This window comes from Drosophila miranda, assembly GCF_003369915.1.
Source record: "Drosophila miranda strain MSH22 chromosome Y unlocalized genomic scaffold, D.miranda_PacBio2.1 Contig_Y3_pilon, whole genome shotgun sequence".
Taxonomy (NCBI): domain Eukaryota; kingdom Metazoa; phylum Arthropoda; class Insecta; order Diptera; family Drosophilidae; genus Drosophila; species Drosophila miranda.
Window position 1 is genome coordinate 10,260,253 of NW_022881625.1, and position 24,770 is coordinate 10,285,022.

The 24,770-nt window shown below is 45.0% G+C and overlaps 3 long non-coding RNA genes across 3 annotated transcripts; all 3 read left to right on the top strand.

The window, feature by feature from the left end:
• The first annotated feature begins 2,595 nt into the window (after positions 1-2,595).
• On the top strand, positions 2,596-23,396 carry LOC117194715. Its single transcript, XR_004474881.1, has 3 exons — positions 2,596-2,657; positions 16,313-16,376; positions 23,265-23,396. It is a non-coding gene; the product is annotated as an uncharacterized LOC117194715 (long non-coding RNA).
• On the top strand, positions 16,881-17,174 carry LOC117194714. The gene is made up of 3 exons (XR_004474880.1): positions 16,881-16,915; positions 17,008-17,080; positions 17,134-17,174. It is a non-coding gene; the product is annotated as an uncharacterized LOC117194714 (long non-coding RNA).
• Positions 23,397-23,724: 328 nt separating the features above from the next.
• Positions 23,725-23,995, top strand: LOC117194717. The gene is made up of 3 exons (XR_004474884.1): positions 23,725-23,736; positions 23,829-23,901; positions 23,955-23,995. It is a non-coding gene; the product is annotated as an uncharacterized LOC117194717 (long non-coding RNA).
• The last annotated feature ends 775 nt before the right edge of the window (positions 23,996-24,770 follow it).

Here is a 24,770-nt window from a genome sequence, read left to right on the forward strand (position 1 = left end):
TGGCCACGGTCCGGTTTGGGGGCGATCTCAGCCTCGAAGAGGTTGAATTGGCGTCTGCGATCGAATCGATCGGTGATCACCCTTATAAACCGAACCGTGAACCCCTCGTTCAGCATACTGCTGCGAATCCAGTTTGGCGGCGTGGAGTGGGAGAGTTCTCGGATGAGGATCCTCAAGCAACGATCCTGGCTGGGCTGATGCCCGAATTCGCCGTGCCGGATGTCATCGTCGGTGGTAGTGGCAGGGGTGTTTGTAATGGTGTTGGCGGTGGTGGTGTTGGTGGTGGCAGGTGTATTTGTAATTGTATTTGTATTGGCGTCATTATTTGTATTTCTATTGTCTGTATTGTCGGTATTGTCTGTGTGAATGGCTGGTGATTGTCTATGTATTGGCTGTTTGTGATGTTGGTGATGGCTGTGGGTCTGGCTATTGGCATTTACAGTAGTGGCAGGGGCAGGGGCAGGGGCATGTGTTGGCTGTGTAGATTGCGGCAGAGTGGCAGGATCGGCAACTGTGTTTGTGTTGGCTGCCTTTGTTGTCCGTTTCTGCTGCTTCTGCCGCAGCTCGTGCTGCCGCAGCTGCTCCTGGACAATTAGCTTCAACTCCTCCAATGTCTGCCTTTTCTTTTTCGGCTTTTTAATTGGCGGCCGCTGCTGCTGTTGGTGCTGGCTTCTTTTTTATACCCGATACTCAAAATGAGTATTGGGGTATATTAGATTTGTGGTAAAAGTGGATGTGTGTAACGTCCAGAAGGAATCGTTTCCGACCCCATAAAGTATATATATTTTTGATCAGCATCAATAGCCGAGTCGATTGAGCCCTGTCTGTTTGTCCGTCTGTCCGTCCGTCCGTCCCCTTCAGCGCCTAGTGCTCAAAGACTATAAGATCTAGAGCAACGATGTTTTGGATCCAGACTTCTGTGATATGTCACTGCAACAAAAATATTTCAAAACTTCGCCCCACCCCCTTCCGCCCACACAAAGGACGAAAATCTGTGGCATCCACATTTTTAAAGATACGATAAAACCAAAAACGCAGAATCGTAGAAGATGACTATATGTTCTAGAGTATCAAATCTGAACCAGATCGTATAATTATTATAGCCAGAATCAAGAAAACAATTTCATTCTTTCTTGCTCTGTCTCTCTCTAACACACAGGTTTCATGGTCGGCTTTGCCAATTGCAAAATATGAGTTCAAGGATCTCAGAACCTATAAGAGCCAGAGCAACCAAATTTGGTATCCACACTCCTGTGATATCGGACCTTGATCGTTTCGTGTCCAAATTTCGCCACACCCCCTTCCGCCCCCGCAAAGGACGAAAATCTGGGGCATCCACAAATCTCAGAGACTATTAAGGCTAGAGTAACCAAATTTGGTATCCGCACTTCTGTAAGATCTGATTATAAAACGTATATCTCAGAATTTCGCCCCACCCTTTTCCGCCCCCACAAAAGACGAAAATCTGTTGCATCCACAATATTGCACATTCGAGAAAACTAAAAGCGCAGAATCATAGATAATGACCATATCTATCAGATTGCTGAATCTGGATCAGATCATTTTTATAGCCAAAAGGAACAAATCTATTTGCACTGGCTACGCAGCCCCCGACGTCACGCTCAGACTGATTTTCTGTCTCTCTCGCACGCACTCCTTGCCGTGTCGTTTAATATTAGCGGCGTCTGCCGGAGGAGAGCCATACTGACTTAGTATAGGGTATAACTGTAGAGTTGCGCTCTCCGCAGCAACTCACAACGTTCCCCCTCTTTACACAGTTTTCTCTCGTTAGTTTGTGTTTAAACTATGTTATTTATTGGCAACTCTCGTTAGTTTATGTTTTTTAAAATTAATGTTATTTATTGGCGACTATTTTAAATTAATGTTATTTGTTGGCGAGGAGAAAGTTTGTCGGTAGTAGTAGTGGTGGAGGGGGAAAAAGACTTTTGTCATGTCAGGGGCACGGCACGGCACACGACGGACACCACAGAAAAAAAAAGGAAATTGCGACACGGCAAAAACAATCAAAAGGCGACACGACACGGTTATAGACGTACGTCCGACGATCGCAACCTCTCGAGCGGGTGGACGAGATGAGAGTGGCAGACGAGGTTCATGTTGGAACACTCTATGTCCGCCAACTCTCACACTCTCCCCTCCAGCCGAAAGGCCCGATCGCCGATCGTCATTTACCGGTGCTCTCACCCCCGGCTCCACTTTCACTCACCCCAATATTGAGTGAGATGAAAGTAGTCCGAGGGCAGCAGCACCGATAAGTAGGCAATGGAAAATTGTATTGGCTGTTTGTTTAGTGGCTGTCTGTTTCGTGTTGTTGTTGGTTGGTGGCTCGTTTTTTTGTGTGTTCTTTGTGCTGTGTGTATTGGCTGCTCTGTTGTAAGGGGATGGGATGGGATGGGATGGGAAGGGGAAAATTTGCCTGCTCCCGTAGAATTGGCTGGGCGTAAATTGCCGAATTCGCGACCAATAACACACAGGCATTGAGAAATGCATTTTGAATTTGAAGTGGCTTTTTTGGTGTGTTATCGGCTCGGGTATTTTCCTTATTGGCGTAGTATTTTTTGGGTCATTAATGGCGTTGCCACTTGTCAGTTATTGGGGATTGGGTGATAGTTGGGAAAGAAGAAGAAGAAAGAAAGGTAAATATGCTAAAATAAATAACTAAAAATAATTAAATAACATTACAGCTAAGGACAATCTATCTACAATTACTACAAATAAGGACTACAAAACTACAGAGATATATACAAGGTAAAACAAACAATAATTACAATACATTTACACAACAATAAACATACTTAAATATCATTTATTTTTAACAGGCGGACAACTACAACGAAGCACCGGCCGGCATGGCAAACGCAATGCAGAACATTGCGCCGCATACCGGCCGGATCCGTTGTCCCCCTGTGCAGGATTAGTGGCACCACCTGGGATCTTTAGTGGCAATGGCTGGAGTTGGAGATGGCGTGCATCGTGGGCAAAGGTGTTCATTGACGAGCGGCTCAGGTCCGGCCGCCCACGCTGCATCTGTCGTTGGTTGGTGTTGGCTGCTGCTTTCGATTGGCACTGGTCCGGCCACCCGATGCAATGTCAATGATGTTGGAGTTGGCGTCGATGCGTGATGCCAATGGTCCGAGTTATTGGCTGCATCCGAGTGGCTGCTGGTTCGGCCAACAGGATGCGATGTCGATTTTGTTGATTGGCCGCATCCAAGTGGCTCTGGTCCGGCCACCAGGATGCGTTGTCAGTAGAATTGGCCTGGCCTCCTCGGCCACGTTCGTCATCGGTTTTAATTGTGATTTTGAGTTGCTGCTGGTCCGGCCACCCAGATGAGGAGGTGTTCGTTTTGGCGTGTGATTTTAATTTGTGTTTATTTGCAGGTACTGGTCGACGTTTGGATGTTATTTGTGGCGACCCTTGTCTGGTTTGTGTTGGCGTAAAACTGCAGGTGAGTATTTTGTGTGTTTTTATCGACAGCCTCTCTCCTGGTTCTTCTTCCTTTGCAGGATTTGCTGGCGTCCGGCGGCTCAACACCAGGCCATCCCGCCCTCACATAATGGCATGAGAGACGGGTACGACCCAGTGGAGCGGCAACAGACGCCAGCATCTGCATCATCGTTGGAATAGCTGCTGTTGGTTCGGAGTGGCGTGACGTCACGGCCATGGTCAGGCGGCAGCGTAATCAAAAGAGGCCTCCTTTTCCGCCCCTTTGGCAGGAAATTGTTGATGTTGATGGCGAGGCAGCTTCTTGATGGTCAGCTCTGTCTGTGTATTGGCAGGTACGTATGATTATGGTGTGTTTTGGCTGTTTTACGTATATGTGTGTATTGATGTCTTTTTCCTTTGTTGCAGTGGCTGTCTCTGGAGTCGGTGGATTAGCGCATCAGTAGACGCCTTCAAACATCTCTTCATATGATTCGTGATCGGTCCACTGGCCGTCGTCATCATCGCTGTTTGTTTCGCAGTCCATATCGGATTCGCCATCCGATGTGGCTGCGGCGTCAAAGTGCGTATTTGGTGCTGGTCGTGGTGATGGCTGTGTGGATGCTGCTGCTGCTGTTGTTGTTCCTTGTTGTTCCGTCCCTTGCCTGCAGCAGGTTTGTCAATGTTGTCATTACATTAGACACCTTGAGAAATGGGCAGACAAATGGAAAATCACTCTAAATCCAACTAAGACGACGCACGTACTATTTACAAATAAAAGAAATCAAATAGACAACGTCCCAATTAAGGTTGGCGACAAAAAAGAAGGCGACATACCTAGGCGTCATACTAGACAAAAAATTGACAATGAGTGCACACATTACCAACCTAAAAATAAAAATGTGGGCAAGGGCCAAAAAACTGAGCTGGCTCATAGGCGGCAGAAGCAAGCTCAAGAAGACAAGCAAGGCGCTGATAATAAAAAAACTTATTGCCCCCCTCTGGCAATACACCCTCCCGGTGTGATGGGCCCTGACATGTAAAACGCAAATAAGAAGAATCCAGGGACAACAGAACAAAATAATAAGAAATGCACTCCTATCTGGACGCTACACAAGAAATGAAGTGCTTAGGGGAAAATACAACATAAACACAATTGAGGACACTTATCAAAAATCAAGCCAACGATATGCCAACTCCCTTGCCATCCACCCCAACCCAGAGGCGAGAAAACTAATAATAAAACGGACAACATTGGCAAGGCTAACAAGATTAAGATATACACAAAATATAAAATATTACAATAATATAATTACACATTTATTTGCTTATTTTGAATAGGTTGATTATAAATTATAAAAATTATGCAAACGCCGTCGGTTCTCGACTTTTTGGTTAATTATAACTAAAACAATGATGTATCTAAATATACAATATAAGAAATTATATATATATACTTAAATAAATATGCATAAATATAAATGGAATTGGTTATACATATATGTAAGATTAATAATAATGTATCGTTTATTAATAGTGTTTTTCGAAAAAGAGTACAAAGTGTATGATTTAAGATGTGCAATTAATGAGTCTGTTCTTCCGACTTTTTGTTCAACTTTCTGCTTCTACTCCCAACAACCGACTCCCGTATCGATAACCCCTTATCGGTTAGGTCTTTTAAACATCGGTTAAGTCTGGTTATATCGGTTAGGTCTTATCGATGGTATCTTAAGTTCAAATGTTAATTTAGATGGGATAGTGCTAACTGCTTGATACACTGTCCTTTACATTCGGCCCTCCTGCTCATCTTCATCTGTCCCAGATGATAATATATCATCGTTCTCTGAGACAAAACGCCATAGCTTCATATTGTCACTGCTCGTTGCTGTGATATTTGGCCCCTCGACTTGAGCAACCTTTCTGACGTCGTAGCGACCGTTCCGCTTTACCTTGGTGACTTCATATGGGCCTAGATACTCGCTGGCCAACTTGCGTCCTGCGACGAACTGCGTCCTCTTGATCGCGACCATGTCTCCTAGTCTGTAGCCGTGCTCAGGTCGTCGTTTTTTATCATAATAGCGCTTGTACACCTCTTGCGCCTTCTCAATGTTTTGTTTCGCTTGGTCACGCAGTTCTTGGCGCTCGTTGTTAAACTGCGTAACCAACTCTTCGTTGAGCACCTCCAATAGTCGACTTTCAGCTTGTCTGTGCATCTTTGTCCCAAACATGACCTCGAATGGCGACGACTTCAACGTAGAATGCACATGCGAATTAATCGCCATCTGGACCTGTGGCACATGCTTGTACCACTTCGTTGACTCCTGAGCTGAGAGCTTTGCGATGATACCCAAAATTGAACGGTTCACCCGCTCAATCTGACCGTTGCCTCACGCCACACCTGTCGTTGTACACACATGTTCGACTTTGTTCTCGTTAAGAAACTCGCTGAATGCGTTGGATGTAAACGCTGCTCCTCTGTCGCTGACTATGCGCTTGGGAAAACCAAACACAAATGACCAATCTCTCAGCCTCTTCACAACTTCTTCGTGACCTGTTGACTTAGTTGGGAACAGCCACACAAACTTGGAGAATGCATCTACCACAGCAAAAATGTACTTGTATTGCTTGGCTGTCGCATCCATTGGTCCCAAATGATCAACGTGCAGCGTGTATAGTGGTGTGTCACCCTTGTCAATGCAATGAAGATAGCATTCTTGTTTGCCCAACTTTTTGCTGAAAATTATACAACTGATACAATTAGTAATCAACTTATTTACTTTCCGTTCAAGGTGCGGAATCCAGTATTGCTGCTGAACTGAGTGCATTGTCTTCGCTGTGGAGAAATGACCAACTTCATGCGATCCTTGAATGATTTCCCTTTCCATCAGCCTTGGAACCACCAATAGGTCATTGCCATTTACAGATTTGAAGAGAAGACCTCCTTTAAGCTTGTAGTCTTGATATGGGTGCTGCTTCAGGATCTCAACTGTGGCTTTGATGAAATCGTCATCCTGCTGTGCTTTCTTTATCCGAGCTGTTAGCTCCGTCGTCACGAACATGCATGTCTGCGGAAAACGACTGAGACAGTCCACGTGTCTCATTCTGTCCCCTGGGCCGTGTACTGCTTTGAATGTAAAGTCCTCCATATACAGAATCCACTGGGAAACTTCTCTGGGTATATCTACTTTCGTTGTTGTCTGCTTAAACGCCGCACAGTCAGTGGCAAGATCAAATTTGATCCCCAACAGGTAGTGACGAAACTTCTTGAGTGCGAGGTATGCAGCTTTGACCTCCAAATAGTAACTGTGACGTTTGGACTCGGCTTGTGTAGTCTTTTTACTCCAATAGTAAATCGGGTGGAAATTGCCATCAGACTGCTGCAACAGAACTGCTCCGAAACCTTCTTTGGATGCATCCGTGTGGAGTTCCGTTGGCGCTTCTCGTGAGTATAAATGTAATACAGGTGCGATTACATGCAGATTCTTTAAGGTTTGTAGCGACTGTTGCTCTGCTTCGCCAATGTTGAAAACTGCTTCCTTCCTGAGTAGATTCGTGAGCGGCCGGGCAACTTGTGCATAGCCAGGGATGAACTTTCTGAAAATGCCTGTGAGTCCCAGAAATGCTTGAACTGCTTTAATGTCTTTGGGCGTAGCAAACCGACTGACAGCTGCTGTCTTCTCTTTGCCGGGCCAGATTCTCCCGTCCTCAATGATATGGCCCAGAAAGCTAATGCGTGGCTGCATGAAGCTACATTTCTTCCATTTGATCTTTAGGCCAAACTGCGCAGCTGTCTCCAGGACCAACTTTGTCTTCCTCATGCATACCTCGGGCGACGCGGCGTAAACAATTATGTCGTCCATATAAAGCTGCATAATGTCAGAGTTGATTAATTCTTGAAAAATATAGCTTACGAACCGAATGAACGCAGCTGGCGAGTTCTTGAATCCGAAAGGCGCTTTATTAAACTCGAATAATCCCTCCTTTGTAACAAATGCCGTATACGACTTGCTTTGCTCTTCCATAGGCACATGGAAAAATCCGTTTTCAAGGTCCATTATGGTAAACCACTTAGCCGACTGCAGCTTTTCCAAGACTTCCTCCATGATCGGGACTGGGAAGCAGTCCAGCAATACCATGCTGTTTAACTTCCTGTAGTCTACGCAAACTCTAAGTGTACCATCTTTTTTCTTCACGACGACAACTCTGCTCGCTACATTTGAAGACGACTTGCGCACGATTCCTTGCTCGATCCATTCTTCTTGCTTCTTTACGGCACTGGCTTCGTCTGTTGATAAACGACTCGGTGAGTGATAAAACGGCTTGATAAATCGGTCGGGAACTATCTTCAGTTGGATTGGAGACTGCTTTGCAACTTCTGTGGGCATTTGGTAACTGTTTCTTATCATCTGTTCAACGTCTTTTCGATATTGCGGCGGAGCTACAAAGGATGACTCTTCAGTTACATTATATATAAGAGCATGCTCATCTGTTGGCACAGGATCTGCGTCATGCTTCAAAAACGTGTATCCTTGCATATCAGCGACGAAACGGAACTTTTTAATGAAATCATGCCCCAAAAGTGCGTCGAAATCAATCTGGCTACTGGGGACTACTAAAAACTTCTGTGTGGTCTGCAACTTATCCACGGTAACTTCTGCATTAAAGTATCCAACAGGCTTTGTTGATATCTGACCCAGACCGCGCAACATAGTTGTGCACTTCAAAAGTTTAACGTTTTTCATGGTCTTCAACATACTCTCTTTGATTATGGTTACATCTGACCCTGTATCCACAAGACAGTCAACAACAATGCCGTTTATTTGAATTTTTTTCATGCGACTGCGATCCAAAATGACGCGAACTTTATCAACTTTATCAGCTTCATAAGGACAGTTACGTGAAATGTGACCATTCTGATTGCACTTAAAACACTTCGTTTCGGCTTTGCAGTCTTTGCGTTTGTGTTCTCCTGATCCACAGTTATAGCAATATTCTTTTTTACCGCTTTGCCCACTTTGCTGCTTGAAACTCGTTTTATGCTGTTCGTTATTGCCCTTCTTCCCGATATGTTCAAACGATCATAGATATCGAACTCTTCTTTCAAGGCCCTGAAGGTCTTACAGCGATACATGGCATACTTACACTCGTTTCTTATGTCCAGACCGTTTACAATATGGCCTTTAACAGCCGCGTGTTCAACATGTCCGACTGCTGCTATTTTTCTCATCTGCAGCAAGTACTCGTGCATCGACTCACTACTCTTCCTCTTTCTTTCTTGCAGCAGCTTATGAATGTCTGCACTGTTATAGCTACATGTGAACTCATCCAATAATACGTTCTTGAGTTCCTCATAGGTGCACACGCATTCAGCTTCAAGGAAAAGCTTAGCTGCACCGGTCATTTTTCCTCTGGCCTGCACATACTTTTGCTTTTCAGTAAGCTCATATGCGTCGGCATTTTTTTCGAATATCTCAAACCATTTTTCTATGGGAACCGATTTTCCATCACAATCGCTCACAACTTTTGTAAAATTATCTGGAGCGATCTTCATTTCTCGTTGCTCATCGCAAAGCAGTTTCAAACTTAGCAACTTTATCATTTGATCAATCTTGTCATCAGTATTCTTTTCTGCATTTTCTAAATCTTCCATCCCGTTTGCACTCGGGCGCGACGTTCCTGGTACAGCTTCTTCCTTCTCTCTCTCTTTCCAGTGCAACGGCGGCGGTGTTTGCATCATTTTGCGGCTCTTTTTGACTTGTGTCTGTGTACCCGACGAGTGCTTGTATTTTCTGTTTATAAGTGTGTATCACACACAACGTGTCTGTGCGTGTTTTTTCTGCTTGTGTACGTACTGCGCACGGACAAGGCGACGCTGCGGCGCGACAATGAATTTCACAATTTTCCAACCGAATTAAACGACCGATCTTTTTTAAACTCCGTGTCTACTGTTAGGCTCACAGAATTTGGATTGTTCAACTTAATGTTTATAGCCACAAACAACAACTTTACAACTTTATGTAGCTACAAACAACAACTTTAACAACTTTTCAACAATCCTCTTCTTGCATCAGCTTCTGCTTTCTTCTGTTTTTCTTTTTCACACACTCCGAGCTCTGTATTCGACGCGGACGAGCCCCCAAATGTAAGATTAATAATAATGTATCGTTTATTAATAGTGTTTTTCGAAAAAGAGTACAAAGTGTATGATTTAAGATGTGCAATTAATGAGTCTGTTCTTCCGACTTTTTGTTCATTTTTCTGCTTCTACTTCCAACAACCGACTCCCGTATCGATAACCCCTTATCGGTTAGGTCTTTTAAACATCGGTTAAGTCTGGTTATATCGGTTAGGTCTTATCGATGGTATCTTAAGTTCAAATGTTAATTTAGATGGGATAGTGCTAACTGCTTGATACACTGTCCTTTACATATATTTCAAATCAATTGTCAATTGGGAATCTGCAAAGCAAAAATTAAGATGCCGGTCGCACCATAAATTTTCTAATTCAATTATAAAATATCTTATGTACATACATATGTACATAAATATTAAAGTTTATTACATTCGTATATTGCATGAGGGTTTTCAAAATTACTGTTGTCTTGATGTCTTGGTGGCAAGCTTCTTAGAAAAGTGTTAGTACTCTTAAAGGGCACGCAAGTGCCTACTTAGTCCTACTAGAATGCCTTGCTTAACGAGGGGGAACGTTGTGAGTTGCTGCGGACACCGCAACTCTACGGTTATACCCGATACTAAGTCAGTATGGCTCTCCTCAGGCAGACGCCGCTAATATTAAACGACACGACAAAGAGTGCGTGCGAGAGAGACAGAAAATCAGTCTGAGCGTGACGTCGGGCGCTGCGTTGCCACTGCAAATTGATTTGTTCCTATTGGCTATAAAAATGATCTGATCTGATCCAGATTCAGATTCAGCAATCTGATAGATATGGTCATTATCTATGATTCTGCGTTTTTAGTTTTCTCGAATGTGCAATATTGTGGATGCAACAGATTTTCGTTCTTTGTGGGGGCGGAAGGGGTGGGGCGAAATTCTGAGATATACGTTTTATAGTGAGATCTAACAGAAGTGCGGATACCAAATTTGGTTACTCTAGCCTTAATAGTCTCTGCGATTTTTGGATGCCCCAGATTTTCGTCCTTTGCGTGGGCGGAAGGGGGTGGGGCGAAATTTGGACACGAAACTGTCAAGGTCCGATATCACAGGAGTGTGGATACCAAATTTGGTTGCTCTGGCTCTTATAGGTTCTGAGATCCTTGAACTCATATTTTGCAATTGGCAAAACCGACCATGAAACCTGTGTGTTAGAGAGAGACAGAGCGAGAAAGAATGAAATTGTTTTCTTGATTCTGGCTATAATAATTATACGATCTGGTTCAGATTTTGCACTCTAGAAGATATAGTCATCTTCTACGATTCTGAGTTTTTAGTTTTATAGTCTTTGAGCACTAGGCGCTGAAGGGGACGGACGGACGGACGGACGGACGGACAGACAGACAGGGCTCAATCGACTCGGCTATTGATGCTGATCAAGAATATATATACTTTATGGGGTCGGAAACGATTCCTTCTGGACGTTACACACATCCACTTTTACCACAAATCGAATATACCCCAATACTCATTTTGAGTATCGGGTATAACGAGGGGGAACGTTGTGAGTTGCTGCGGACACCGCAACTCTACAGTTATACCCGATACTAAGTCAGTATGGCTCTCCTCCGGCAGACGCCGCTAATATTAAACGACACGACAAAGAGTGCGTGCGAGATAGACAGAAAATCAGTCTGAGCGTGACGACGGGCGCTGCGTAGCCACTGCAAATTGATTTGTTACTATTGGCTATAAAAATGATCTGATCTGATCCAGATTCAGCAATCTGATAGCTATGGTCAGTATCTATGATTCTGCGTTTTTAGTTTTCTCGAATGTGCAATATTGTGGATGCAACAGATTTTCGTTCTTTGTGTGGGCGGAAGGGGGTGGGGCGAAATTTTGAGATACACGTTTTATAGTAAGATCTAACTGGAGTGCGGATATTAAATTTGGTTACTCTAGCCTTAATAGTCTCTGAGATTTTTGAATATCCCCAGATTTTCGTCCTTTGCGGGGCGGAAGGGGGTGTGGCGAAATTTTGAAACAAACTCGTCTCGGTCCGATATATTAGGAGTATGGATACCAAATTTGGTTGCTCTAGCTTTTGTAGTCTCTGAGATCTAGGCGCTAAGCAAAGCCGCCTATGCTACGTGTGTGTTAGAGAGAGACAGGGCGAGAAAAAATGAAATTGTTTTCTTGATGCTGGCTATAATAATAATACGATCCAATTCAGATTCCGCAGTCTTAAAGACATGGTCATTCTCTACAATTCTACGTTTTGGTTTTTTCATATCTTTAAAATTGTGGATGCCACAGATTTTCGTCCTTTGTGGGGGCGGAAGTGGGCGGGGCGAAGTTTTGAAATATTTTTGTAGCAGTGACATACCACAGAAGTCTGGGTCCAAGACATCGTTGCTCTAGCTCTTATAGTCTTTGAGCACTAGGCGCTGAAGGGGACGGACAGACGGACGGACGGACAGACGGACAGACAGACATGGCTCAATCGACTCGGCTATTGATGCTGATCAAGAATATATATACTTTATGGGGTCGGAAACGTTTCCTTCTGGACGTTACACACATCCACTTTTACCACAAATCTAATATACCCCAATACTCATTTTGAGTATCGGGTATAACAAGCAATCTAATATAATCTAATGTAATTAATAGGGAATAAACGCAACGTACCAGCGGAAAAACGAATCACTTGTCTTTCTCTCAAGCTTCGCGCGCGCTTTTTGTCTATCCATCATTCCACGCATTCATACTCACACACACTTGCATGCCCTTTAAGAGTACTAACACTTTTCTAAGAAAATTGCCACCAAGACATCAAGGCAACAGTAATTTTGAAAACCCTCATGCAATATATGAATGTAATAAACTTTAATATTTATGTACATATGTATGTACATAAGATATTTTATAATTGAATTAGAAAATTTATGGGTATTGTCCATGAGAGTATTCAAAGTGCGACCGGCATCTAAATTTTGCTTTGCAGATTCCCGTCGGAAAGCGCGCGATTGACAATTGATTTGAAATATATGTAAAACCAATTCCATTTATATTTATGCTTATTTATTTAAGTATATATAGTGACATATCTATAGTCCATGCTCCGCATACCCTTGTCTATGTCTATTACCCTGCACCCACAATACTATAAACAATACGACACCCCCAGCTTCGAACCCTCATAAACAATCTCACGCTCGAAATGGACCACGCGTAGCCGATTGCAGGCAATGTAAACAAACACCCTAAACTGGAAGTTGAAAAAAAAACAATAGATGCCGCACTAGAATCCAGCCGCACCAGAATCAGGCCACTCTTCAGAGATCAATTACTAATCGATTCTCAAGAATCACACCATCCTAGCTGACCAATCAGAGGCCCTATTCTCAGCCACCCCCAAGTAATGCAACACCGCTCATACGCAGCGGAAGCCTTTCATCAAAAGCCGCCTTTCCCACATATCGATCGAGTCACGTACTCCATTACCGAAGCCGAAGTCGAAGCCAACGCCTCCGAATCCAAATCCGAATCCCAAACCGAGCATCATAATATAAATAGTCTACATCTAAGAAGCCAGCTCAGTTCTGTTCAAGACAAACGTCAATCGCGACACCGTCGGAGAATTCAACCAAAGTTAATTCCGTTCAAGACATCAGACCTCAGTCATCGTCGGGGAAATAATTAACCAATGTACGCTAAGTTTAAGTGAAAGAATAAAACCTTTTTTAAAACTTAAACCGAAGTGTCGCATATTTAACTGGCGCAGTCGGTAGGATCTCAGTTAAAACTGAATCCTTTTTTTTAAGACGATCAATTGGCGTAGTGACAGTTACAGTGCGTAATAACCTACAGTGATCAGAGAAAAAGTAACGCTAATACTAAAGAGATCCGCCAAAGAATCTACACACGATTGAACTCAATTAATATTAAAAAAAAAAAAAAATAAATAAAAACAAATCAACAGAAATACCCCTGAACCAAGCCTTGAAGTCAATCAGGCAAATTCCACAATACGACGGATGCCAAGAACGCCTAAGCTCGTTCATAAGCAGGATTGAGTACATCTCCGAATTGTACCCAACAGAAGACATCCGGCAACAAAGCATCATGTACGGAGCCACTGAGGGTCAACTGGGCGGACGAGCACAACTTTTATCACAAAGCCTTCAACCCAACACCTGGACCGATCTAAAAGCAGCCCTAATAAGCAAATTCAACAACCACACTCCATACGAAACGCTGCTACAACAATTACACGACACCAAATTCAATGGGAATATTCGTAAGTTCGTAGAGGAACTAGAAATTAAGTCAAATGTTATAGTAAGTAAACTAAATCTGGAGACTAGCCCAGAAAATAAGATAATCTTTAAAAACGCTCTGGCAAATGCCACCAGACATACCACCAGAAGATGCTCTACCCAATAAACTGTTCATCATTTTAGCAAAGAAAGACATAATCTAGAACGAGGGGGAACGTTGTGAGTTGCTGCGGAGAGCGCAACTCTACAGTTATACCCGATACTAAGTCAGTATGGCTCTCCTCCGGCAGACGCCGCTAATATTAAACGACACGACAAGGAGTGCGTGCGAGAGAGACAGAAAATCAGTCTGAGCGTGACGTCGGGGGCTGCGTAGCCAGTGCAAATTGATTTGTTCCTTTTGGCTATAAAAATGATCTGATCTGATCCAGATTCCAGCAATCTGATAGATATGGTCATTATCTATGATTCTGCGTTTTTAGTTTTCTCGAATGTGCAAAATTGTGAATGCAACAGATTTTCGTCCTTTGTGGGGGCGGAAAAGGGTGGGGCGAAATTCTAAGATATACGTTTTATAGTGAGATCTAACAGAAGTGCGGATACCAAATTTGGTTACTCTAGCCTTAATAGTCTCTGAGATTTGTGGATGCCCCAGATTTTCGTCCTTTGCGGGGGCGGAAGGGGTTGTGGCGAAATTTGGACACGAAACGATCAAGGTCCGATATCACAGGAGTGTGGATACCAAATTTGGTTGCTCTGGCTTTTATAGGTTCTGAGATCCTTGAACTCATATTTTGCAATTGGCAAAGCCGACCATGAAACCTGTGTGTTAGAGAGAGACAGAGCGAGAAAGAATGAAATTTTTTTCTTGATTCTGGCTATAATAATTATACGATCTAGTTGAGATTTTACACTCTAGAACATATAGTCATCTTCTACGATTCTGCGTTTTTGGTTTTATCATATCTTTAAAAATGTGGATGCCACAGATTTTCGTCCTTTGTGGGGGCGGAAGTGCGCGGGGCGAAGGTTTGAAATATTTTTGTAGCAGTGACATATCACAGAAGTCTGGGTCCAAAACATTGTTGCTCTAGCTTTTATAGTCTGTGAGCACTAGGCGCTGAAGGGGACGGACAGACGGACAGACGGACGGACGGACAGACGGACAGACAGACATGGCTCAATCGACTCGGCTATTGATGCTTATCAATAATATATATTCTTTATGGGGTCGGAAACGATTCCTTTTGGACGTTACACACATCCACTTTTACCAAAAATCTAATATACCCCAATACTCATTTTGAGTATCGGGTATAACGAGGGGGAACGTTGTGAGTTGCTGCGGACACCGCAACTCTACAGTTATACCCGATACTAAGTCAGTATGGCTCTCCTCCGGCAGACGCCGCTAATATTAAACGACACGACAAAGAGTGCGTGCGAGAGAGACAGAAAATCAGTCTGAGCGTGACGTCGGGCGCTGTGTAGCCACTGCAAATTGATTTGTTCCTATTGGCTATAAAAATTGTCTGATCTGATCTAGATTCAGCAATCTGATAGATATGGTCAGTATCTATGATTCTGCGTTTTTAGTTTTCTCGAATGTGCAATATTGTGGATGCAACAGATTTTCGTTCTTTGTGTGGGTGGAAGGGGGTGGAGCGAAATTTTGAGATACACGTTTTATAGTAAGATCTAACAGGAGTGCGGATACCAAATTTGCTTACTCTAGCCTTAATATTCTCTGAGATTTTTGAATATCCCCAGATTTTCGTCCTTTGCGGGGGCGGAAGGGGGTGTGGCGAAATTTTGAAACAAACTCGTCTCGGTCCGATATATTAGGAGTGTGGATACCAAATTTGGTTGCTCTAGCTTTTGTAGTCTCTGAGATCTAGGCGCTAATGTTTTACTCTAAGCAAAGCCGCCTATGCTACGTGTGTGTTAGAGAGAGACAGGGCGAGAAAAAATGAAATTGTTTTCTTGATGCTGGCTATAATATATTAATACGATCCAATTCAGATTCCGCAGTCTTAAAGATATGGTCATTCTCTACAATTCTACGTTTTTGGTTTTCTCATATCTTTAAAATTGTGGATGCCACAGATTTTCGTTCTTTGTGGGGGCGGAAGTGGGCGGGGCGAAGTTTTGAAATATTTTTGTAGCAGTGACATATCACAGAAGTCTGGGTCCAAAACATCGTTGCTCTAGCTCTTATAGTCTTTGAGCACTAGGCGCTGAAGGGAACGGACAGACGGACGGACGGACAGACGGACAGACAGACATGGCTCAATCGACTCGGCTATTGATGCTGATCAAGAATATATATACTTTATGGGGTCGGAAACGATTCCTTCTGGACGTTACACACATCCACTTTTACCACAAATCTAATATACCCCAATACTCATTTTGAGTATCGGGTATAAAAATCAGCTCAAGAGTTAGGAATCTACGGTTCGTTACACAGCTAAGGACAATCTATCTACAATTACTACATATAAGGACTACAAAACTACAGAGGTATATACAAGGTAAAACAAACAATAATTACAATACATTTACACAACAATAAACATACTTAAATATCGTTTATTTTTAACAGGAGGACAACTACAACAAAGCAGCGGCCGGCATGGCAAACGCAATGCAGAACATTGCGCCGCATACCGGCCGGCTCTGTTGTCCCCCTGTGCAGGATTAGTGGCACCATCTGGGATCTTTGGTGGCGATGGCTGGACTTGGAGATGGCGTGCATCGTGGGCAAAGGTGTTCATTGACGAGCGGCTCTGGTCCGGCCGCCCACGTTGCATCTGTCGTTGGTTGGTGTTGGCAGTGCACAGTGGCACTGGTCCGGCCACCAAACTGCATTGTCGTTGTGCTGGCGTTGACATCGAAAAGTGATGCCAACGAATCATGATATTGGCCGCATCCAAGTGGCGAACTGGTCCGGCCACCAGGATACGTTGTCGTTTTTGTTGTTGTTGGCCGCATCCGAGTGGCTGCTGGTCCGGCCACCCAGGATGCGCTGTCAGTTGGATTGGCCTGGCCTCCTCGGCCACGTTCATCGTCGGTTTGTAATGGCGTTTTGAGTGGCTGCTGGTCCGGCCACCCAGTTGAGGAGGTGTTTGCTTTGGCGTGTGATTTTAATTTGTTTATTTGCAGGTACTTGTCGGCGTTTGGATGTTGTTGCTGGCGACCCTTGTCTGATTTGTGTTGGCTTAAGAGACGTTTGCGGGTGAGTATTTGTGTTTATTGGCAGCCTCTCTCCTGATTCTCCTTCTTTTGCAGGATTTGCTGGCGTCCGGCGGCTCAACACCAGGCCATCCCGCCCTCACATAATTGGCATGAGAGACGGGTGTGACCCAGTGGAGCGGCAACAGGCGCCAGCATCTGTGTCGTCGTTGGAAATGGCTGCTGTCTGTTTGGAGTGGCGTGACGTCATTGTGATGGTCGGTGGCAGCGTCATCAGATGAGGCCTCCTTTTCCGTCCCTTTGGCAGAAAATTGATGATGTTGATGGCGAGGCAGCTTCTTGTTGGTCAGCTCTGTCTGGTGATCGGCAGGTAAGTGTGGATTTCATGTGTTTTGGCCGTTTTTCGTTGTTGTCCGTATTGACGTCTTTTTCCTTTGTTGCAGTGGCTGTCTCTGGATCAACGATTGGCACCACATAGACGTCCCGGACTGACGGGGACAGACAGTTGGACAGCAAACTGACAGCACCAACCGACTGCGAGCCCCAGCTCCAGCCCCAGCTCCAGCCCCACGTCCAGTCTTCCATCGAGGTCCCTTTGTCGGTGGAAAGTGCAGCCGGACATACCACAGGCTTCTCCCAGCTGTCAGTCCGAGGCACTTTACATAACATATTCTCCTACGAGCTGATTCAAATAAAAGGTACCCCAATCGCAAAGCAGGCCTGGAAGTAGGCCTTTAATTGGACGTTACAGGAACCCCACCCGTTCGTCATAAACAGTCGGGCTTTGGAAGGAAGCACATCTCGAAAAAAAAAATAAAAAATAAATCCGTAAAATCGTTGTGAAAAAAGTAAAAATGTCTGATGTGAAAATAAAATTCGATTGGGGCGACGCCAGCCCATGCCACAGGCCTTCAAGGAGAAGGAGGTGGCCAAGGCCGGCTGCCACACCCCCCGGGTCTACCGCTTCAAGGACATCTACGAGGGCAAGAGGAAGCAGCAGCTGAGCAAGTGCCTCGAGGCGGAGCGCAAGCAGCGCGAGTTCCACAGCCGTCCAGTGCCCAACTTTCCCCAGATACACGAGCGCCAGGCGGCCAAGCCCGTCGTCCACCGTGTCACCCAGCCGGTCACCCCCAACGTGCTCAAGAACTCTGCTCCGGCAGAGATGAGGCGCCGCCAGCGGCTGGAGTTGGAGTCCTCGCGTCCAGCTCTGAAGCCTCTGCCCAGCAACTTCAATGCCCAGACCTCGCAGAAGCAGGAGGCCCGTCGCCAGCAGCAGGAGCAGCGCCTCCGTAAGGAGCGTGAGGACTACCAGAAGCACCGCCAGTTGACCACGTTCCGGGTTAGTCCCAGCCCGTTCAGCACTACGCCACGTTAGTGGGGAGTGGCCTTCCTTTTTCCCCTCATCCCTTTGCCCCTTTTTCAATTTTGTTTTGCTTCGTTTTTTAAATTGTTGTTCAAATTTGTTTTGTTGTTCGAAGAAATTAAATTACTATAATCAGCACATGAGTGTGAATGACTGCACAATCAATTTGTTCGGCATACCCTTGGCGAGGGGTACACCACCAAAGGGTCGAAACGAAACGCACTACAACGAAATCCACCTCGAAAGGGTATCCCTCAGTTCGGTCTCCCAGGCGAGACCCATTTTCTGGTTTAAAATGGCTCGGGACGGTGGCTCCATCAATCAAGTGGCCCCCGACCCAGCCCCAGGCCAAGCCACAGCCAATCCGCAGGGCAGGGCCACGCCCACGTGTGCCCGTACAAACAATTTGTTGTAAGTGTATCAATTGATGCGCCCCCGATGCACGTACGAGTGTGAGCTTTCCACGTGTGCCAGTGTGGAGGAGGAGTACGTCACATAATCAAAAGCACAAATACTAAAACAAGCACTCAAACTGTCAAAGCGATGATTGATAGTGTTGACATTCGCTTTTTGGCTCCATCAATGCTTTCACTCACCCCAATATTGAGTGAGATGAAAGTGGTCCGAGGTCAGCAGCACCGATAAGTAGGCAATGGAGAATTTGCATTGGCCGTTTGTTTTAGTGGCTGTCTGTGTTGTCGTTGGTTAATGGCCAGTGTCTTATGTTTGTGCTGTTTGTGTTGGCTGCTCTGTTGGCGGGGGATGGAATGGGAAGGGGGAAATTTGCCTGCTCCCGTATAACCGCCCGGATACTTTAAACTTCCGGATCTTACGATCCGGGCGCGAGACGCTCCGAAGAGTCGACCGCATAGCATCTTGTGGGCGGTTTAAGTGGCTTTGTTGGAGCATTTGGCAGAGTGGCGAAGGATGGCAGTGTTCATTTTAGTCCTGCTCAACCGCATTTGGCATTTAGTGGGTGAGGAGTTGGCTGGGCATTAATTGCCGAAGTTGGCGACCGATAACACACCGGCATTGATAAATACAATTTGAATTTGTAGTGACTTTTTGGTGTGTTATCGGCTCGGGTATTTTTATACCCGATACTCAAAATGAGTATTGTCCCTCTGTCCGTCCCCTTCAGCGCCTAGTGCTCAAAGACTATAAGAGCTAGAGCAACGATGTTTTGGCTGCAGACTTCTGTGATATGTCACTGCTACAAAAATATTTCAAAACTTCGCCCCGCCCACTTCCGCCCCCACAAAAGACGAAAATCTGTGGCATCCACAGTTTTAAAGATATGAGAAAACCAAAAACGTAGAATTGTAGAGAATGCCCATGTCTTTAAGACTGCGGAATCTGAATTGGATCGTATTATTATTATAGCCAGCATCAAGAAAACAATTTCATTTTTTCTCGCCCTGTCTCTCTCTAACACACACGTAGCATAGGCGGCTTTGCTTAGAGTAAAACATTAGCGCCTAGATCTCAGAGACTACAAAAGCTAGAGCAACCAAATTTGGTATCCACACTCCTAATATATCGGACCGAGACGAGTTTGTTTCAAAATTTCGCCACACCTCCTTCCGCCCCCGCAAAGGACGAAAATCTGGGGATATTCAAAAATCTCAGAGACTATTAAGGCTAGAGTAACCAAATTTGGTATCCGCACCCCTGTCACACCTTACTATAAAACGTGTATCTCAAAATTTCGCTCCACCCCCTTCCGCCCACACAAAGGACGAAAATCTGTTGCATTCACAATATTGCACATTTGAGAAAACTAAAAACGCAGAATCATAGATAATGACCATATCTATCAGATTGCTGAATCTGAATCTGGATCAGATCAGATCATTTTTATAGCCAATAGGAACAAATCAATTTGCAGTGGCTACGCAGCGCCCGACGTCACGCTCAGACTGATTTTCTGTCTCTCTCGCACGCACTCTTTGTCGTGTCGTTTAATATTAGCGGCGTCTGCCGGAGGAGAGCCATACTGACTTAGTATCGGGTATAACCGTAGAGTTGCGGTGTCCGCAGCAACTCACAACGTTCCCCCTCGTTTTTTTTTTATAACTAAGTGGGTGTGAGTGTTTGTTAAGCAAGGCATTCTAGTAGGACTAAGTAGGCACTTGCGTGCCCTTTAAGAGTACTAACACTTTTCTAAGAAGCTTGCCACCAAGACATCAAGACAACAGTTATTTTGAAAACCCTCATGCAATATACGAATGTAATAAACTTTAATATTTATGTACATATGTATGTACATAAGATATTTTATAATTGAATTAGAAAATTTATGGGTATTGTCCATGAGAGTATTCAAGGTGCGACCGGCATCTAAATTTTTGCTTTGCAGATTCCCAATTGACAATTGATTTGAAATATATGTAAAGGACAGTGTATCAAGCAGTTAGCACTATCCCATCTAAATTAACATTTGAACTTAAGATACCATCGATAAGACCTAACCGATATAACCAGACTTAACCGATGTTTAAAAGACCTAACCGATAAGGGGTTATCGATACGGGAGTCGGTTGTTGGAAGTAGAAGCAGAAAGTTGAACAAAAAGTCGGAAGAACAGACTCATTAATTGCACATCTTAAATCATACACTTTGTACTCTTTTTCGAAAAACACTATTAATAAACGATACATTATTATTAATCTTACATTTGGGGGCTCGTCCGCGTCGAATACAGAGCTCGGAGTGTGTGAAAAAGAAAAACAGAAGAAAGCAGAAGCTGATGCAAGAAGAGGATTGTTGAAAAGTTGTTAAAGTTGTTGTTTGTAGCTTCATAAAGTTGTAAAGTTGTTGTTGGTGTCTATAAACATTAAGTTGAACAATCCAAATTCTGTGAGCCTAACAGTAGACACGGAGTTTAATAAAAGATCGGTCGTTTAATTCGGTTGGAAAATTGTGAAATTCATTGTCGCGCCGCAGCGTCGCCTTGTCCGTGCGCAGTACGCCCCGATGCACGTACGAGTGTGAGCTTTCCACGTGTGCCAGTGTGGAGGAGGAGTACGTCACATAATCAAAAGCACAAATACTAAAACAAGCACTCAAACTGTCAAAGCGATGATTGATAGTGTTGACATTCGCTTTTTGGCTCCATCAATGCTTTCACTCACCCCAATATTGAGTGAGATGAAAGTGGTCCGAGGGCAGCAGCACCGATAAGTAGGCAATGGAGAATTTGCATTGGCCGTTTGTTTTAGTGGCTGTCTGTGTTGACGTTGGTTAATGGCCAGTGTCTTATGTTTGCGCTGTTTGTGTTGGCTGCTCTGTTGGCGGGGGATGGAATGGGAAGGGGGAAATTTGCCTGCTCCCGTATAACCGCCCGGATACTTTAAACTTCCGGATCTTACGATCCGGGCGCGAGACGCTCCGAAGAGTCGACCGCATAGCATCTTGTGGGCGGTTTAAGTGGCTTTGTTGGAGCATTTGGCAGAGTGGCGAAGGATGGCAGTGTTCATTTTAGTCCTGCTCAACCGCATTTGGCATTTAGTGACGTTTGAAGTGGGTGGGGGGGGTGGGTGAGGAGTTGGCTGGGCATTAATTGCCGAAGTTGGCGACCGATAACACACCGGCATTGATAAATGCAATTTGAATTTGTAGTGACTTTTTGGTGTGTTATCGGCTCGGGTATTTTTATACCCGATACTCAAAATGAGTATTGTCCCTCTGTCCGTCCCCTTCAGCGCCTAGTGCTCAAAGACTATAAGAGCTAGAGCAACGATGTTTTGGATGCAGACTTCTGTGATATGTCACTGCTACAAAAATATTTCAAAACTTCGCCCCGCCCACTTCCGCCCCCACAAAAGACGAAAATCTGTGGCATCCACAGTTTTAAAGATATGAGAAAACCAAAAACGTAGAATTGTAGAGAATGACCATATCTTTAAGACTGCGGAATCTGAATTGGATCGTACTATTATTATAGCCAGCATCAAGAAAACAATTTCATTTTTTCTCGCCCTGTCTCTCTCTAACACACACGTAGCATAGGCGGCTTTGCTAAGAGTAAAACATTAGCGCCAAGATCTCAGAGACTACAAAAGCTAGAGCAACCAAATTTGGTATCCACACTCCTAATATATCGGACCGAGACGAGTTTGTTTCAAAATTTCGCCACACCCCCTTCCGCCCACGCAAAGGACGAAAATCTGGGGATATTCAAAAATCTCAGAGACTATTAAGGCTAGAGTAACCAAATTTGGTATCCGCACTCCTGTTAGATCTTACTATAAAACGTGTATCTCAAAATTTCGCCCCACCCCCTTCCGCCCACACAAAGGACGAAAATCTGTTGCATCCACAATATTTTACATTCGAAAAAACTAAAAACGCAGAAGCATAGATAATGACCATATCTATCAGATTGCTGAATCTGGATCAGATCAGATCATTTTTATAGCCAATAGGAACAAATCAATTTGCAGTGGCTACGCAGCGCCCGACGTCACGCTCAGACTGATTTTCTGTCTCTCTCGCACGCACGGAGGAGAGCCATACTGACTTAGTATCGGGGATAACCGTAGAGTTGCGGTGTCCGCAGCAACTCACAACGTTCCCCCTCGTTCTAATTGGCGTGGTATTTTTGGGTCATTAATGGCGTTGCCACTTGTCAGGTATTGGGGAATGGGTGATAGTTGGGAAAGAAGAAGAAGAGGGGAAGGTAAATATGCTAAAATAAATAACTAAAATTAATTAAATTACATTACAGCTAAGGACAATCTATCTACAATTACTACAAATAAGGACTACAAAACTACAGAGATATATACAAGGTAAAACAAACAATAATTACAATACATTTACACAACAATAAACATACTTAAATATCATTTATTTTTAACAGGAGGACAACTACAACAAAGCACCGGCCGGCATGGCAAACGCAATGCAGAACATTGCGCCGCATACCGGCCGGCTCTGTTGTCCCCATGTGCAGGATTAGTGGCACCATCTGGGATCTTTGGTGGCGATGGCTGGACTTGGAGATGGCGTGCATCGTGGGTAAAGGTGTTCATTGACGAGCGGCTCTGGTCCCGCCGCCCACGTTGCATCTGTCGTTGGTTGGTGTTGGCTGCTGCACTCGAGTGGCACTGGTCCGGCCACCAAACTGCATTGTCGTTGTGCTGGCGTTGACATCGAAAAGTGATGCCAACGAATCATGATATTGGCCGCATCCAAGTGGCGAACTGGTCCGGTCACCAGGATACGTTGTCGTTTTTGTTGTTGTTGGCCGCATCCGAGTGGCTGCTGGTCCGGCCACCCAGGATGCGCTGTCAGTTGGATTGGCCTGGCCTCCTCGGCGACGTTCATCGTCGGTTTTTAATGGCGTTTTGAGTGGCTGCTGGTCCGGCCACCCAGTTGAGGAGGTGTTTGCTTTGGCGTGTGATTTTAATTTGTTTATTTGCAGGTACTTGTCGGCGTTTGGATGTTGTTGCTGGCGACCCTTGTCTGATTTGTGTTGGCTTAAGAGACGTTTGCGGGTGAGTATTTGTGTTTATTGGCAGCCTCTCTCCTGATTCTCCTTCTTTTGCAGGATTTGCTGGCGTCCGGCGGCTCAACACCAGGCCATCCCGCCCTCACATAATTGGCATGAGAGACGGGTGTGACCCAGTGGAGCGGCAACAGGCGCCAGCATCTGTGTCGTCGTTGGAAATGGCTGCTGTCTGTTTGGAGTGGCGTGACGTCATTGTGATGGTCGGTGGCAGCGTCATCAGAAAGGGGCCTCATATTCCGCCCATTTGGCAGGAAATTGTCAATATTGGTGGCGAGGCAGCTTCTTGTTGGTCAGCTCTGTCTGGTGATTGGCAGGTAAGTGTGGATTTTGTGTGTTTTGGCAGTCCTTCTTTGTTGTCCGTATTGACGTCTTTTTCATTGTTGCAGTGGCTGGCCTCTGGACCGACGATTGGGCACATCAATGGGCGCCGCCCGATCGCATGCTTTCGCGTGCGCTGGCGATTTGGGCCCTCCACACTTGGCCCAGACCCTCTAGCTCGTCGAATGGATCGTGGTCGGTCCATTCGTCGTCATCTTCGTCGTCAATTGCTTCGCAGTCCATATCGGATTCGGAGTCCGATATGGCTGCGGCGTCATGGTGCGTATTTGGTGCTGGTCGTGGTGATGGCTGTGTGGATGCTGCTGCTGCTGTTGTTGTCCGTTGTGGCGGCACTCCTCCCGTGCTCTCGTCCCTTGCCTGCAGCAGGTTTGTCAGTTTTGTTGAAATTGCTGCCAGTTTTTCTTCCAGCTCTTCTTCTGGCATCTCTTTTCAAGATATGGGCACAGCTCCCATCGCACTGGGCGCCTGGCTGCTGCTGTAGCTGGGGTTGGCGTGGCTCCGGAGCACGATTTGGGA